We start from the raw sequence: 14,491 nt of genomic DNA on the forward strand, positions 1-14,491 counted from the left end.
TATAAAAATGTCAAGATTCCAAGAAAAAAGACACTAGGAAATATATTCAAAGACCAGGTGGCAAAGGCCTTGTCAGTCACCTGTTTGCCAAAGTTTCTTGTAGCCATCTGTGCCATCTTGAGCAGTGGCACACTTCTAGAACTTACTATAGAATATCAGAAGCAGAAGGTCTTTGCTCCCCAAGCTTTGTGCCTTTTTGAGTTTAACTTAAACTACCAAGTCTTTCCTTTCATGGCTATTACTTGACTGACTGATTGATTGACTTTTCGCGTGTTACCTACTGAGTTTAATTGGTGGGAGGTCATTTACAAGCAACTTATTAGTGGCTACACCACTGAAGGAAACCCCTTCCCCAGCAACTGTCATAACCGCTCAAGAAAGGTTGGGGGTCTCACGGGTCCCTCTCACTTTCATGGTGAGATTCTGATGGGCCCAATCTGGAACAGGTCTTGGGCATGTAACCACAGCTACCGTGAGCTCACCAGTCTGATCACTATGTCATATCTAGGAGACACCATTTTACTGCACATTCCCCCATCCTCTGGTGCTTAAATTCTTTCTGCCCCCAATTCGCAATGTTCCCTGAGCCTTTGGAGGGCGTGATACAGATTCCCATTTAGGGTCAAGCTCTCTACCATCACTTGTTCTTGGCATTTTGTCTGGTTATGGGTGTCTGCATTAACCTCTGTCTGCTGCAGCAATACACTTCTCTGGAGAAAGCTGAGCACAGCACCAGTCCATGGCTATAAACATGAGTGTTAGGAAGGCAGTTTGTCAGCATGACCACTTAACAGAACAATAGCAGTACAATGGCCCCTTCTAGGACCTCTGGTCTCTAAGCCACAGGTTCTTGAACTGGACCATTATTTATGAAAAACGAATCTTAAGTAAAATGGCATGCCCTACCAAAAAAAACCTAGAAAAAAAGTAACACACAAAAATAACGAATATTCACTTGTCTGAGGCTCATACAGTGCTCCCTGGACTCATACCTGCATCCGTAGCACGCCATGGCATGTGATGAGTCCATCTGTTGTCACTTCCATCACCTCTGAAAGCTGTGTCGAATCATTTTCCCATATACTCCAGAATGTGATCTGGGTTATGGATGGATTTTGCTTGGCTCCATGCTAGACGAGGAGCCTTGCAGGAGTTATGGGGCATTAATAAAAACAGAGGCAGCTCTTTCCCTAGAAAAGACTGCACAAAGAATTATGACCCTATGTTAGAAACAGCTCCAGAAAACAATGATTTGAGAGAATTGTGGGTTCTTGGTCCACAATTTTCTCATTAATAAAGGACATGTTTTTTAGATGTTAGAAAGTAGAAGTTATTTTTAATCTTTGGAAAGGAAAACCCTTTCTGCACCTTCTCATCCCCTAAAACTGTAAAATTGTTTTCCTAGGAACATTCTAGGAAGAAATAGGATAGACCCAGTGATCTTTCCAAAGTCTTTTTGATTTGCCTATAAAAAATTCACCATAATCCTTCCAAACAGACACAAGAGACATTTTACCGAGCGGCCACTTTTCCAGGAGGTCCCTTCCTGGAGCCACCTTGTGTCACTGGCCAAGAACTGTGGCCTACACTACCTTACGCTATCTCTGCATCCTTAGTTCTTCACTCAGAGCCAGGGCCATGCTGAGCTCTCTCCACCGGCTCGGTCCTCTGGCTCACTCCACCAGCTTGCTCTGGGAATCACACTGTCACCTTGTGGCTCACATTTTAATTAAATCTCATCTCTTAAGGTGTCAGTGACCCATCGTGGCAGCTAAGAGGAAACATGTGAAAGTTAATTTCCTCAGGTCCTGGAGTACAAAACCCTAACAATGTGTGGGAGGTGCATATCTGAACCCATTTCAAAAGCAGTGTGTCTTCTGTGGCCTATTCTGGATGAGTAGAAAAAGAAAGGAAAAAAAGTGTCTTTGATCAATGAGAAAATGTTTCTAAAAAAATCAAGATAAGCTAACTACTGTATCTACTTGTCTTGCCCTAAGTGTTTCATGCTGTCATGTTCTCTGGGAGTTTGTAAAATTAATGGGAAGATTCTTCTTCCGGGGGAGAAATATCTAATAAGCCAGTTTGGATTAAGGAACAATGGAGTAAGAGGCAGTCTCAAAGCCTTGCGGCCACTCGGGTCCGTTCTCCACCACTGTACTACTCTGCTCTTGCTACTTTAGAATAGATGTGGGCCTCCTTGACTCACGTTGAGGTCTTAGCAAGGCTGCCTTCTTTTCTCAAAGCTCAGCAGACTGTCTACTTCCTTGCCTCTTCCAGTTTACAGAGGCAGCCTCCACCCCTAGATAAAGCCTAAGCCTCCATCTGAAAAGCCAACAACTCTGCATCTCTCTGATCATTCTCTATAGGAAGATCTTCCACAGGCCAAAGCCTTGAAGATTATCTGCCTCTAAAAAGCTTGTGATTAAATCAGGCAGCCCAGGATAACTTCCATTTTCAGTGTCCCTAATGTAATATCTATAAAGCCCATTTTGCCATGTAATGATAACACCTTCATGGAGTTCAGGTATTAGAACACAGACATCTCATAACCAATATTCTGCCTACCATAATTACTTAGGATGGTGCTCCACCCACAGCATTGTAGACCAGTTGTTGTGATGGTCGGACTTGACTGTTGGGGTTTAGAGCTGCTATGGAGATGAATTTCTAGGCATGCCTGTGAGGGGTCATCTTGTCCAGGTTCACTGAGGTGAGAAGCCCCTGCCTGAATGTGGACAGCACACATTCCACAGGCTGTGGTCCCAGAGTAAATAAAAAGGAGAAAGTATGTGCAAGTATTCGTCTCCCCCTGCTTGGTGATGCCAATGAGGTGTGACCCATTTCCCCCAAGTCCTGCCTCTGTGACGTCACCGACATGGTGGGCTGTACCCTGGAACTGTAAGCTTTTCTTCATCAAATCTCATTTGTCAGGTGCTGTGTCACAGAAACACAACAAGTAACCAGTACAGCTCTATTCACCATGGCTCCACAGGTGACAGGAGCTCTGTTATGCCACGCTATCTGGACTTACTTTCTTTCTTTTCGCTTTTTAGTCTTCTACAATCCACGGGTTCCCCCAATGCCTTCTCTGCAATATGTGTTTCCTCCTGCATGAAGTTGCACTGGCCTTTGGTTTCCTCTGTCTGTGTAGACATGGGAGTCTTTCACCATGACTTAAACCTCTAATGACCTTCCAGGCGAAGTGTTTCCCCTGTCCCTGTCCATCTGTATGACACCCCAGCCACCATGTCATTCCTTGAAGGCCAAGCAACTTCTATGTCCCCTGCAGGTACACACTTCAAGGTGGTGTATCATATTGGTGAGTCTATCCATCGCTACCGGTGCAGGGTGGCTGTAAGCAGCTAAAGACAAATACACCGAAGTTTGTGGAGCTGGGAGTGTTCCCTGTTCTTACATTTTCTCATCCATAAGCATGTTACAGTCATTCCACTGTACAAAAGTAAAAGAGCGTCTGACATTTAAACATTCCAGCTTCCCCTGGAGGTTTACAGTGGGAGAGTCTGCACCTCAAGCTGCTAGCATTTGATTGACAGGTCTGATACCAAGACAGAGCACAACACTGTAGAAATAGTTAGACTCACTACAACTGACAAAGATCAATATAGACACACTAAGCCCTCCGATCCTTTACAAAGAGCATACAGGTAAATTGAATTAAAAGTAAGAGAAAGGGTGGCCAACAGCCAGGCTATGGCAGAAGGTAGCTCTCACTCTTTCCTGCAAGAAGTTGTAAAATTATTTTCTCTCTAACGTAGATGTCTGCTTTCTTTCTCACTGTCTCACTTGTCCCCATCTGATGGAGGAATTACTTTCATTTAATAAAGAAACTGCCTTGGCCCATTTATAGGCCAGCCCTTAGGTGGGTGGAGTAAACAGACAGAATGCTGGGAGAAAGAAGCCGAGTGAGGAGTCGCCATGATTCTCCCACTCCAGACAGACGCAGGTTAAGATCCTCCCTGGTAAGCCAGCTCGTGGGGCTACACAGAATATTAGAAATGGGTTAGATCAATATGTAAGAGCTAGCCAATGAGAGGCCGGAACTAATGGGCCAGGCAATGTTTAAAAGAATACAGTTTCCGTGTAATTATTTTGGGGCATAAGCTAGCCATGCGGGCAGCTGGGTGCCGGGGACGCAGCCCTGCCGCTCATATTACAACACCCATCATCCCAACAAAAACACGCATGGTGACAATCATTATCCACACAGAACTCCTGCATCTTTGTAAACCAAGGGCACTTTTTTTCTTTTCTTTTTTTTAATTAATTAAAATTTTTCATTTATTTTACACCCTGACCAGTTTCCCCTCTCTCCTCTCCCCCTGTTCCGGACCCCCCACCTCCCCTCTGCACCACCCTCCTGGACTCCTCCTCTGTTTCTGTTCAGAAAGGGGCAGGCCTCCCATGGGTGTCAACAAAAAAATAGCATATCAAGTTGAGGTGGGACTAAGCTCCTGCCTTTGTATTAAGGTTGGATAAGGCAAGCCAGTATGGAGAATAGGTTCCCAAAAGCCAGCCTAAGGGTTAGGGACAGGCCCTGATCTCCCTGCTAGGAGTCCCACAAATAGACCAAGCTACACAACTGCCACACATGTGTAGAGGGCCTACGTCAGTCCCAAGCAGTCAACTCCAAGAGTACTTATCAGTGGAAAGTCTTCTTAAAACCAAAAAGAGAGAGAAGACAAAACCATGGAAAGAAAGGACATACATGTGGGTCTCTACCATGCCTGGAAAGTTCGTCCCTCATAGTCCTCCAGTTGTCCTTCCGGGATCATTGTTGTCCTCAACAATGTGGCAGGCAGCAGAGGCTGAGCCTGTTGAGGTAACTTCCATGTGATTCAGGTCAATAGCCGCTCCCAAGTTTCTTCCTGAGAGTGGTTTCACTGGGCGGCAATTTAATGCAGCATAGTGCCTTGTCTAATACTTCATTTTGGGAGTCTTCTCCTAATATGCCAATTCTCTTTATAAAGTAAACATCGCTTCTACCAATGTGGGTCCTGAAGTATAGACACAGGTCAGTGTGACATCATTTCCAGCAGCTAAAGTCTGAATCCCTTCAAAAATAAAAATCACTATCCCTTCAAAAAAAAAAAAGTATCTGGGCTCACCTCCCCCAGTCTGTGGAGTCCAGCGGAACCATCCCCTAAGGGTTTCCTTAGGCTGAGATCAGACCCTGGGGCACTACCATAAGGATGGTAAGACTTTCCTTCAGTGGTTCAGAGTACTCTGAATTTTCCAGGCTACAACTTGAGTTGGTTCACTCCCTCTGTGGGCCACTGACAGCTGTCAGAGAGACAGGCGACCTTCTTGCTGCCGGCCAATCCTGAGGATCACGCAGAAAGACAAGGACAGAGTCCAGACTGTCAAGATTGTTTGGGCTATTTCCACAAAGTCCTATCGAACTAGATTTGGCTGAAAATAGCCTCTATTGTCACCAGAGTATGAAGGCTTCTTGAGGCTCCTTGGCTTGACTGACCAGAAAGCAGACACAGGTCTGATCAGAAACTATACTAGCTGTCCCCACTGAAGGTTGTTTTGCTTCCACCAAACAGGGGCATCTTTAATCCTACTAAGATCTACTGAGCTTGCCCCATATGCTGAAGACTTCAGGGACGGCCCTATGGGTTGTTCTTTGCATAGTCTTCAGCAGCGAAGCAGAAAGTAGGAGGAGTCCTGTCAATCATCCATCTCTAATTTACTCACTCAACAACCAAGGCTGAATATCTGCTCCGTGCAAAGAGCTGGGCTCATCGGGTTCCCCACCTTCAAACAGTGAGACCCTGATATAGAACGTAAGTCACAGGAGTAACTCTTTCTAAAATGAGGTAAAATTCACTAGATGCAGAACGTTTGGGTTGAAGCAAGCAGGAGAGAAAGCTATATGTGCGTTTGTAACATCACAGATGTTGTCTAGAGCTGGGAACGCCCACCCACAAAGCAGCTCCTGAGGTAAAGATATAGATACAAGCAGTTTGAGAGTGCGGTGGCTTGAGTAATAATGGCCACAGGCTCACGGTTTTGAAGACTTGGTCACCAGGGAGTGGCACTATAGTCATCAGGAGTGGCACTATTAAGAAGAATTAGAATGATTGGGATATGTCACCTTGTTGAAGGAAAGGTGGGCTTTAAGGTTTCAAAAGTCCATGCCTCTCTCTCTCTCTCTCTCTCTCTCTCTCTCTCTCTCTCTCTCTCTCTCTCTCTCTCGATCAGAATGTAGCTCTTAGCTACTGTTCCAGCCCTAGGATGTTCCAGCCCTAGGAGTTCCAACATGTTCCCACCTTGTCCCCTGCCATGATGATAATGGCAAGCCGACACTTAAATACTTTCTTTTACTTTCTTTCATAAGAATTGCCTTTCTTAGTCACCGTGTCTCTTTACAGCAACAGAACAGTGACTAAAACAGAGGAAAGCGGGGAGGGAGATCTTAGAACATTCCATCATGCAGGGAAGACAGAAAAGAAGAAAAGACAAGGGAAGGAAAACTCAGTAAAGAATCCTTAATGAACTTCTCACAGTTCCATCTGTGAGAAGCTGGGCTCTACCACACACAGGCTGACAGGAGTCAGAATTAGTGGGAAAAAAAAAGATGAGGAGGCTGGAGTGTTTACCCCACAACCCCATCCTTCAAGACCAGCCATTGCTCTACAGCATCAGTTAACTCTGTGCCCAGAAGCCAAGATCCCATGTGTGATCGGAGAAACGCTCCAGAAATAGCAGAAGATCTCCATGTTTAGAGGAATGTCCTTTGAGTTCCTGATGGAGGTGGTTCTTGTATTTTATCTGTTGCTTTCATTGGTTAACTAATAAAGAAAACTGCCTTAGCCCATTTGATAGGCCAAACCTTAGGTGGGTGGAGTAAACAGAAGAGAATGCTGGGAGAAAGAAGCCGAGTAAGAGAGTCGCCATGATTCTCCCAGTCCAGACAGACGCAGGTTAAGATCTTCCCTGGTAAGCCAGCTCATGGTGCTACACAGAATATTAGAAATGGGTTAGATCAATATGTAAGAGCTAGCCAATAAGAGGCCGGAACTAATGGGCCAGGCAGTGATTAAAAGAATACAGTTTCTGTGTAATTATTTGGGGGCATAAGCTAGCCATGTGGGCGGCCGGGTGCCGGGGACGCAGCCCCGCCGCAGATATTACAACAGAGTTCCCCATATTGGATAAAGGATGAAGAATAAGACACTACCTACATGGTACAAAAGACTTCCCAGAAAAACAGTACTTGACTAGGCTAAAGGAAGAACAGGATCTGGCCTATGGTGGCCAGGGGAATCCAAGTCAAAGAGTAGTGAACAAAGGCACAAAGGCAGGTATAGAGGGGCTAGAAAGGAATCCAGCAAAGCTTGGCTCTGGAGTCTCTGGAGTGGTGGTTGGCCTAGAGGAAAGCTTAATCCAACTGACTTTGATTCTGTCTCTAGAATTGTTATCTAAGTGGTCACCAGTACTGAGCATGAAATGTCACTGCTAGCAGTCTTTCACAAGAAGCTTTTCAAATGCGTCCATGTGAAACTCTTAATATTGGCAAATAACTTCTGGGAAAAACAAGTAAAGTTACTAGAATGAATTGAGACATTTATCTTTTCTCTATTGATTTGTAAGAATTTATCATTGGCCTACCATATCTACTAACAGTATAACCACCACCCCCACCCCCACTCCGCACCCACGCTATCATTGTTTTTTTTTAGTATTGTTTGGGTGATTTTTTGATATTACTTCTCATTCATATGTCATTTTGAATGTGCTCCAAGTCAGAAGAAAGAAACTTCCTGTATACAGAAGGGAGTGGCCATCCGTCCTTGTGGAGGCTTAAATGAAAATGACACCCATAGGCTTACAGGGAGTGGCAGTATTAGGGGGTGTGGCCTTCTTGGAGGAAGTGTGTCACTTGGGGTGAGCTTAAAGATTTCAGAGGTTCAAACCAGGCCCAGTGTCTCACTCGCTCTTCCTGCAGCCTTCGGGTCTGAAGGTAGAACTCTTGGCTTCTTTTGCAGCACCACGTCTGTCTGCACTCCCCATGCTCCCCAACATGATGATAATGGACTAGCCCTCTGAACTGTAAGGGAGCCCAGTTAAAAGCCTTCCTTTATAAAAGTTGTTGTGGTCACAGCATATCATCACAGCAATAAAACCCTAAGACAATCGGGTGATCTGAGCCACTCTGTTTGCTATGCACAGATAGAGGGAGTGACCCTGGAGGCCAAGTGCATGAGCCACAAAGATTGAAAAGGAGAAAATGCAGCTGACACTCTTGACCTTCTCCCTGGACAAACTGACTTCTGATCAGTGATACCGGACAGTGTGCAGGAAAGATCTTTGTGAAAGGCCGGAAAGTAAGTGTTTTAATTCTGAGGACCTAAATCTTGATCCGCTTTGCTCAAGCCTGCTGCTGCACAAAAACAGCCATAGAAAATATACAATGTCAGAAGGATATTGCTCAATCTATAAAGCGCTTGCCTTGTAAGAATAAGTTTGATTCTCAGAACCCACATTTTTAAAGACCCGGGTATAGCTTGTAACCACAGTCCTGGGAGACAGAGACATGTGGAGTCCTAGAGTTCACTGACCAGTTAGCACAGACTACGTGACAGATTGCAGGTTAGTGAGAGACTGTCTAAAAAAAAAAGTTTGCTGTGAGACTGTCTCCTAATAATGTCGGAAGTTAAAGCCATAAAATGTCAACCAACATAACATGAAGGAAATCAAGCATAGATGTGCTAACATGGATAGGGCAAAACCTGAGGCTTCAACCCTACACAGAGAACCAGGGGCAACTGAGGAAAGATGGGAACAGAATTGTTCTGCCCCAGGGAAGATCAATTGTCCAATACTAAATAATCATTCCAAAACCATACATACAAGTAGCACACAAGTGCTCGCTTCAGCAGCACAAATACTAAAATTGGAACAATACAGAGAAGATTAGCCTAACCCCAGAACAAATTTATGACACACAAATTTATGAAGTGTTTCATATTTTTTTTAAAAAAGGTGACATTACAGGTAATATTTAGAAATATATATGCATATATGCATATCAGAACAATTAATGGAAAAAGAGACCATGAATTTGAAAGAGAGCAAGGAGGCATGTATGGTAGGGTTTGGATGGAAGAAAGGGAAAGGAGGAGATGCTGCAGTTATAGTATACTCTCAAAAATAAAATAAGAGTTTAAAAGGTGGGTAGCCAGAGAGGAATGTTACCAGAGATTACACTCTGCCTTCTGTCTGCAAACACATGCACATCATCTGAAGACACAGGAACACATACAAAGAAGATATAAACAAGAGCACTATCTAAAACACTTCAGTGTGAATGTCATGGTTTTTTTTAATATATAAGGAATCGTTTTCCTCTTTTATTTATTTTGATTTATTTCAAACTTAAGAAAATGCAACCACTGTTCTTTGCTTACAGGTTGTATAACATCAGTGCCGGGCAGAATTCAGCCCATGAGCCTTAGCTTGCCCAGTGCATGCTTATCATTCAGGTCAGCTAAACGAGCCTAAGGAAAAGAATATTCTCCACTTTGCAAGCAGAAAAGACATGTGTCAGGCAAGCAAGATGATAGAGGATAGAGGTGCCTGCTGCCAAGCCCAGTGACTTGAGTTCAATCCCCAAAACTCACATGGGGGAAGGAGAGAACTAACTCCTGCAAGTTGTCCCCCGACAACCTTCACATACATGTGCTAGCACACATACATTCACACACACTCACACACACCCAAAAAATGAAATTTTTTAAAAGATGAATGCCACATCTGAGCAGGGTCCTTAGAAGGTATGACATGGTTTTACTACCTTATCTCTTAGGTCTCTTCTATGACTGTCATGACTGGCTAACCTAGATCCCAAAGTGAAGATTGTGTAGGAAGAGGGCCCGCTTGTTTGTCCCAGATGCCCAGAACCAAAATAATCACACAGAAACTGTATTAATTAAATCATCACTTGGCCCATTAGCTCTTGCTTCTTATTGGCTAACTCTTACATCTTAATTTAAACCATTTTTATTAATCTATATATCACCATGAGGTCGTGGCTTACCAGCAAAGTTTCAGCATGTCTATCTTTGGCGATGGATCAATGATGTCCCCTGACTCTGCTCTTCTTTCTCCCAGCATTCAGTCTAGTCCTCCCTTCCTACCTGAGTTCTGTCCTATCAACAGGCCAAGGGAGTTTCTTTATTCATTAATGGTAATCACAGCACACAGAGGGGACTCCCACATCAAGACTGTACAGCAGGGCTACAGTCAAGCTACTTACCCTGCGTGTGAAGCAATAAACAGGGCTACAAGAGGCATCTGGATTGATGCAGGTCACCGGCATCTGGGAATCACATCGCCTTACCTCCTTCTGTGTATGTTCTAAGGGATTTCCCTCTAAGAGCAGTGTACTGTGGCTCCGTCTAGATCCCTTTCATACCTGTTCTTGTTTGAGGCTCTGGGACTGATACATGTTCATTAAATTTTGAGACAGAAAGTTCCATTATGGGTTGAAGAGGATTCTAAAATGTTCACTCTGGAATCTGATGTTATATTTCAAAATATTTTATTTTAGCTCACAGTGAAGGCAGCCCAGAGGAGTTAGCTACATAATTGCTCTTTTAACAGTCCTGGCCACCTTTTGCACATTTAATTATTCCATAATTACTCATACTTACCACCCAGTGTAGAAGCTATATGTGGATTATCGAACTTTATGATGAATATAAAAGAAAGGCAGCCGTCACTCTTTGTGCCCAGATGGTCTCTTCCCTCTTGGAATGAGGACAAACAACTCTTGTTAGGCACTGGGGATAGTTGAGGACAGGACAGAGACCAAAAGTACCACAAAGATGAGCCTGGAGACCTCACAGAGGGAAAAGGCACAAAATTCCTCCCAGTTCTCAGTGACTCTTCCTACAAGTCACAGGGCCCCCATGAGATGCCCAATCACTCCACAGGACCCCCATGAGATGCCCAATCACTCACTGGGAAAAAAAAAAGTCTTGAGACCCAAATTTTGAATCAAAAGCCCTTCAGCATGCTTTTGTTGCTCTTGTCAGAGCCATTCCAGGGCTCTCTGTCACCTTCTAAATGAAGCCTTAATGTGTTGAACAAACCATGACTAGACCCACAGTCGGTGCAGGTATCACGTAACTTGACCTTGAGTTTCTTCTGAATCACAGCTCTAGAATTAATGGAAAAGACAATCGATGGCAATTAATAGGTAAACCCATAACTAATACTCTATATTGTAGGCTTACAATTATGAATCCTACAGCAAGCAAAGTTATGCCAGAAAAAGAAAAGGCACAGCCTACTCATGGTTGTTGCTGTCGTTGATGATGGTTTGATTTGGTGTTTCTGGCCTCCCATAACTCTAAAGTTTTACTGTGCCTTACAGAACACTTTGAGAAGAGGATAGTTTGTGTAGACGAGGATGTTATAAGAACTGGGCCATCTGCTCACGTGCTGTGTTAAACCATAGACATTAGCCACTCCGAAAGACACCACGAGCATCCCAATTGCCGAGGAAGTGCTCCACGTACCTCTTTTGTGATCCTCTTATGAGTCCAAAACTGTAAAATTAAGCCCTCAGCTCCTGATTTCTTTAGTGTCTCTGACTGAGAAACTACTGCACTCATATACAGCCCGTCCCTCCTGAATTGCCCAGTTATGGAGCCGAGAGAGATGGTTCATTAAGAAAGACACAAGACTTGAGTGACAATACAAAACAACTCAAGGTCATACAGGGATAAACAAGCGAGGGATAGTTAACACTTCAAAGCAAAAGGGAAATCTTTTTTTGGCTATGACAGCATTTTTAATCTATTCTCTGGATTTTATAGAATGGTCTGGAGTGGTCTGAAATGGCCATAAAGATACCCAGGTAAAAGGTGAAAATTTTTTTTTGGGGGGGGGGAGAAATTAGGAAGCCAACACTCTCAACATGCAGGTGCTCAAAGATGTACTGAATGCAATTAGAGTAAACATGCAGGCTGGGGCCAAATGGTGATGATGTTGGGATGATGCTCTATGGGTTTGAGACAGCTGCGTATGTGTAGGCAGCTAGCATCATCCTGTGTTTGTCTCTGTGACAGAAACCTGAGACTCGGGTCCTCACTTTTCACAGTGGGGTTATTCGCCTGGCAGTGCTGCTCCTGGGACAAATGACGGTCTCCGTGTACAACTTTAAACAGGGCTTGCAAATGTGTTCCAGGAATGAGTGTGTTGGGATTTTATTATTTTTGGTAATATTCCATCATGCCTGCTATGGGGTTTCATGACCTTTGAACATGACTAGGATGGCATGTTTAATTTATTCTCTGGATTTTATAGACTAAAATAAGCGTGATTCCCTTTACTCTCAGTAGCTAGGGCCCTTGTTCCTGACTGCACTCCTAAGAGAAAGAAGGCATGGTGCAGAATAAAAGGCCCTGGATGGGAGTCTATGAATCTTCCCCAAGCATAGACCCCCGGCACTTGGATCGCAGAGTCTTCTCCATTGGAGCCCAGAAACGGTGATTAAGATGGACATCTTATGAAGCAAATCAGAAACTTTTTCTAAAAGGAAAACAGCTGAACTTCCACCGTATAAATATTACTAGATGGCCTGAGGCTCAGATGCCATTCACAAACTCCTCTAACTGCACGCTCGCAATTTATGACATTTAACAGAGCCCCTGGAGAGAGCTCCAGTCCTGCCCGCACTCCGCAGCCAAATATTAGCCTCCTTGTATTAATGAGGCCAGGGCAGGAAAGAGGAAGAGGAAAGAGCACTGGAGTGATTCTGCTTGTTAACTCTCAACCTTCGTCTCTCTCCTCCTTATCTCCTCCCTCCAAGTATGCCTCTTGCCCTCAAGTTCCAGATTTTTTTTTTTAAAAAAAAAGATGCTCTCAAAACAAGAATTCAGGGTGCCCTGCCATCAAGCATCAGTGCCAGGACCAGGGTCTCTCATCACCCCAGAAATCCTACACTGCACACATACCCCAGGACCCAGGTAAGGAAGGAGGGCAGAAGGGGAGGAAGCAGCTACAACTCAACTGGGTGGGCACTGACCTCACTCAGTCTGCATCCATCAGCTTCTCTCATGCCAGCCTCTGAGCAGGCGTGGCTCTGCAGGAAGTCACTTTTGGCTTCACATCAGGGAGGATCTGGTGGTTAGCACAAGGCACTCTGGGCAAGGACCACTTGTGAACAGGCTGCAGCTCATTAGAATCAGTCTGTTCCTCACACCCTTCACTTCTGCCCTTCTCTTGGACAGGACAGTTTCATGCCCATCCATGTAGTAAAAATGAGGGGAAATTAATATAAGTGTGTCACATGTAATATTTAAGGCCAATTTATACCACAAAAATATTCTTTGCTCATTTAAAATTCAATTTTGATTAGGTATCTACATTTTATCTGTCAGCCCTGCTAAGGCCTCGGGTTACAATCCAAATGGAAACTTCAATTACTTCAGTGCTTTCCAAACTTTTGTATATCGTGTGTTCAAGGGTGTGCACAAGTAGATCAGAATCAAGCTGTTCTGGCCAGGGCAGAGGAAAACAAAAAAATCTTCCTGCTGTCCTTTAAAATAAGATCTATTCATTTTTGTGCTATATGTGTTTCTACATAAATGTACATACATGTACGTATGTGCACCACGTACATGCTGTGCAAACACTCTACAGAGGTCAGAAGAGGGCATTAGATCTTCTGGGACTGCAGTTACAGATGATTGTAACCACCCATGTTGGTGTTGAAATCTAAACCCAGATCCTCTGCAAGAGCAGCAAGTGCTCTTAACCACCAAGCCATCTCTCCAACACCCCACCCACATACCTTCAGCTGAGCACACACAGGTCTGCTCAGAATTGTGAGGAGAAGCCAAGGAAAGCCCCACACGACTTAAGGCCACTTGTATCTGCTTGCTCTGCCACTTGGAGAGAAGTCAGGAGCTCATCTCGGATACACCACGTTATAATCCCAATCCCCACACCCAGAAGACAATAGGCCGGCCCCTGCCCTGTGCAGTCACATCACCACAGAGATGAAATGCCACAGACTGTGTACATCAAGACAGCATGTGACAGGGGACGTGAATCACTTAGTCAATGACCTTGAAGTGCATTCTCTGAGTACCGGTCTCCTGGGATTGTCTGTTGTAATATGAACAGCAGGGCTGCGTCCCCGGCACCTGGCCGCCCGCATGGCTAGCTTATGCCCCGAAATAATTACACGGAAACTGTATTCTTTTAATCACTGCCTGGCCCATTAGTTCCAGCCTCTTATTGGCTAGCTCTTACATATTGATCTAACCCATTTCTAATATTCTGTGTAGTACCACGAGCTGGCTTACCAGGAAAGATCTTAACCTGCGTCTGTCTGGAGTGGGAGAATCATGGCGACTCCTGACTCAGCTTCTTTCTCTCAGCATTCTCTTCTGTTTACTCCACCCACCTAAGGTTTGGCCTATCAAATGGGCTAAGGCAGTTTTCTTTA

The 14,491-nt window shown here is 44.4% G+C and overlaps 1 non-coding gene across 1 annotated transcript; it reads left to right on the forward strand.

Moving 5' to 3' along the window:
• The first annotated feature begins 8,893 nt into the window (after nucleotides 1-8,893).
• LOC130888303 (U6 spliceosomal RNA) lies at nucleotides 8,894-9,002 on the forward strand. Its single transcript, XR_009058437.1, has one exon. It is a non-coding gene; the product is annotated as a U6 spliceosomal RNA (small nuclear RNA).
• The last annotated feature ends 5,489 nt before the right edge of the window (nucleotides 9,003-14,491 follow it).

This window comes from Chionomys nivalis, chromosome 16, assembly GCF_950005125.1.
Source record: "Chionomys nivalis chromosome 16, mChiNiv1.1, whole genome shotgun sequence".
In the NCBI taxonomy this organism is placed as follows: Eukaryota; Metazoa; Chordata; class Mammalia; order Rodentia; family Cricetidae; genus Chionomys; species Chionomys nivalis.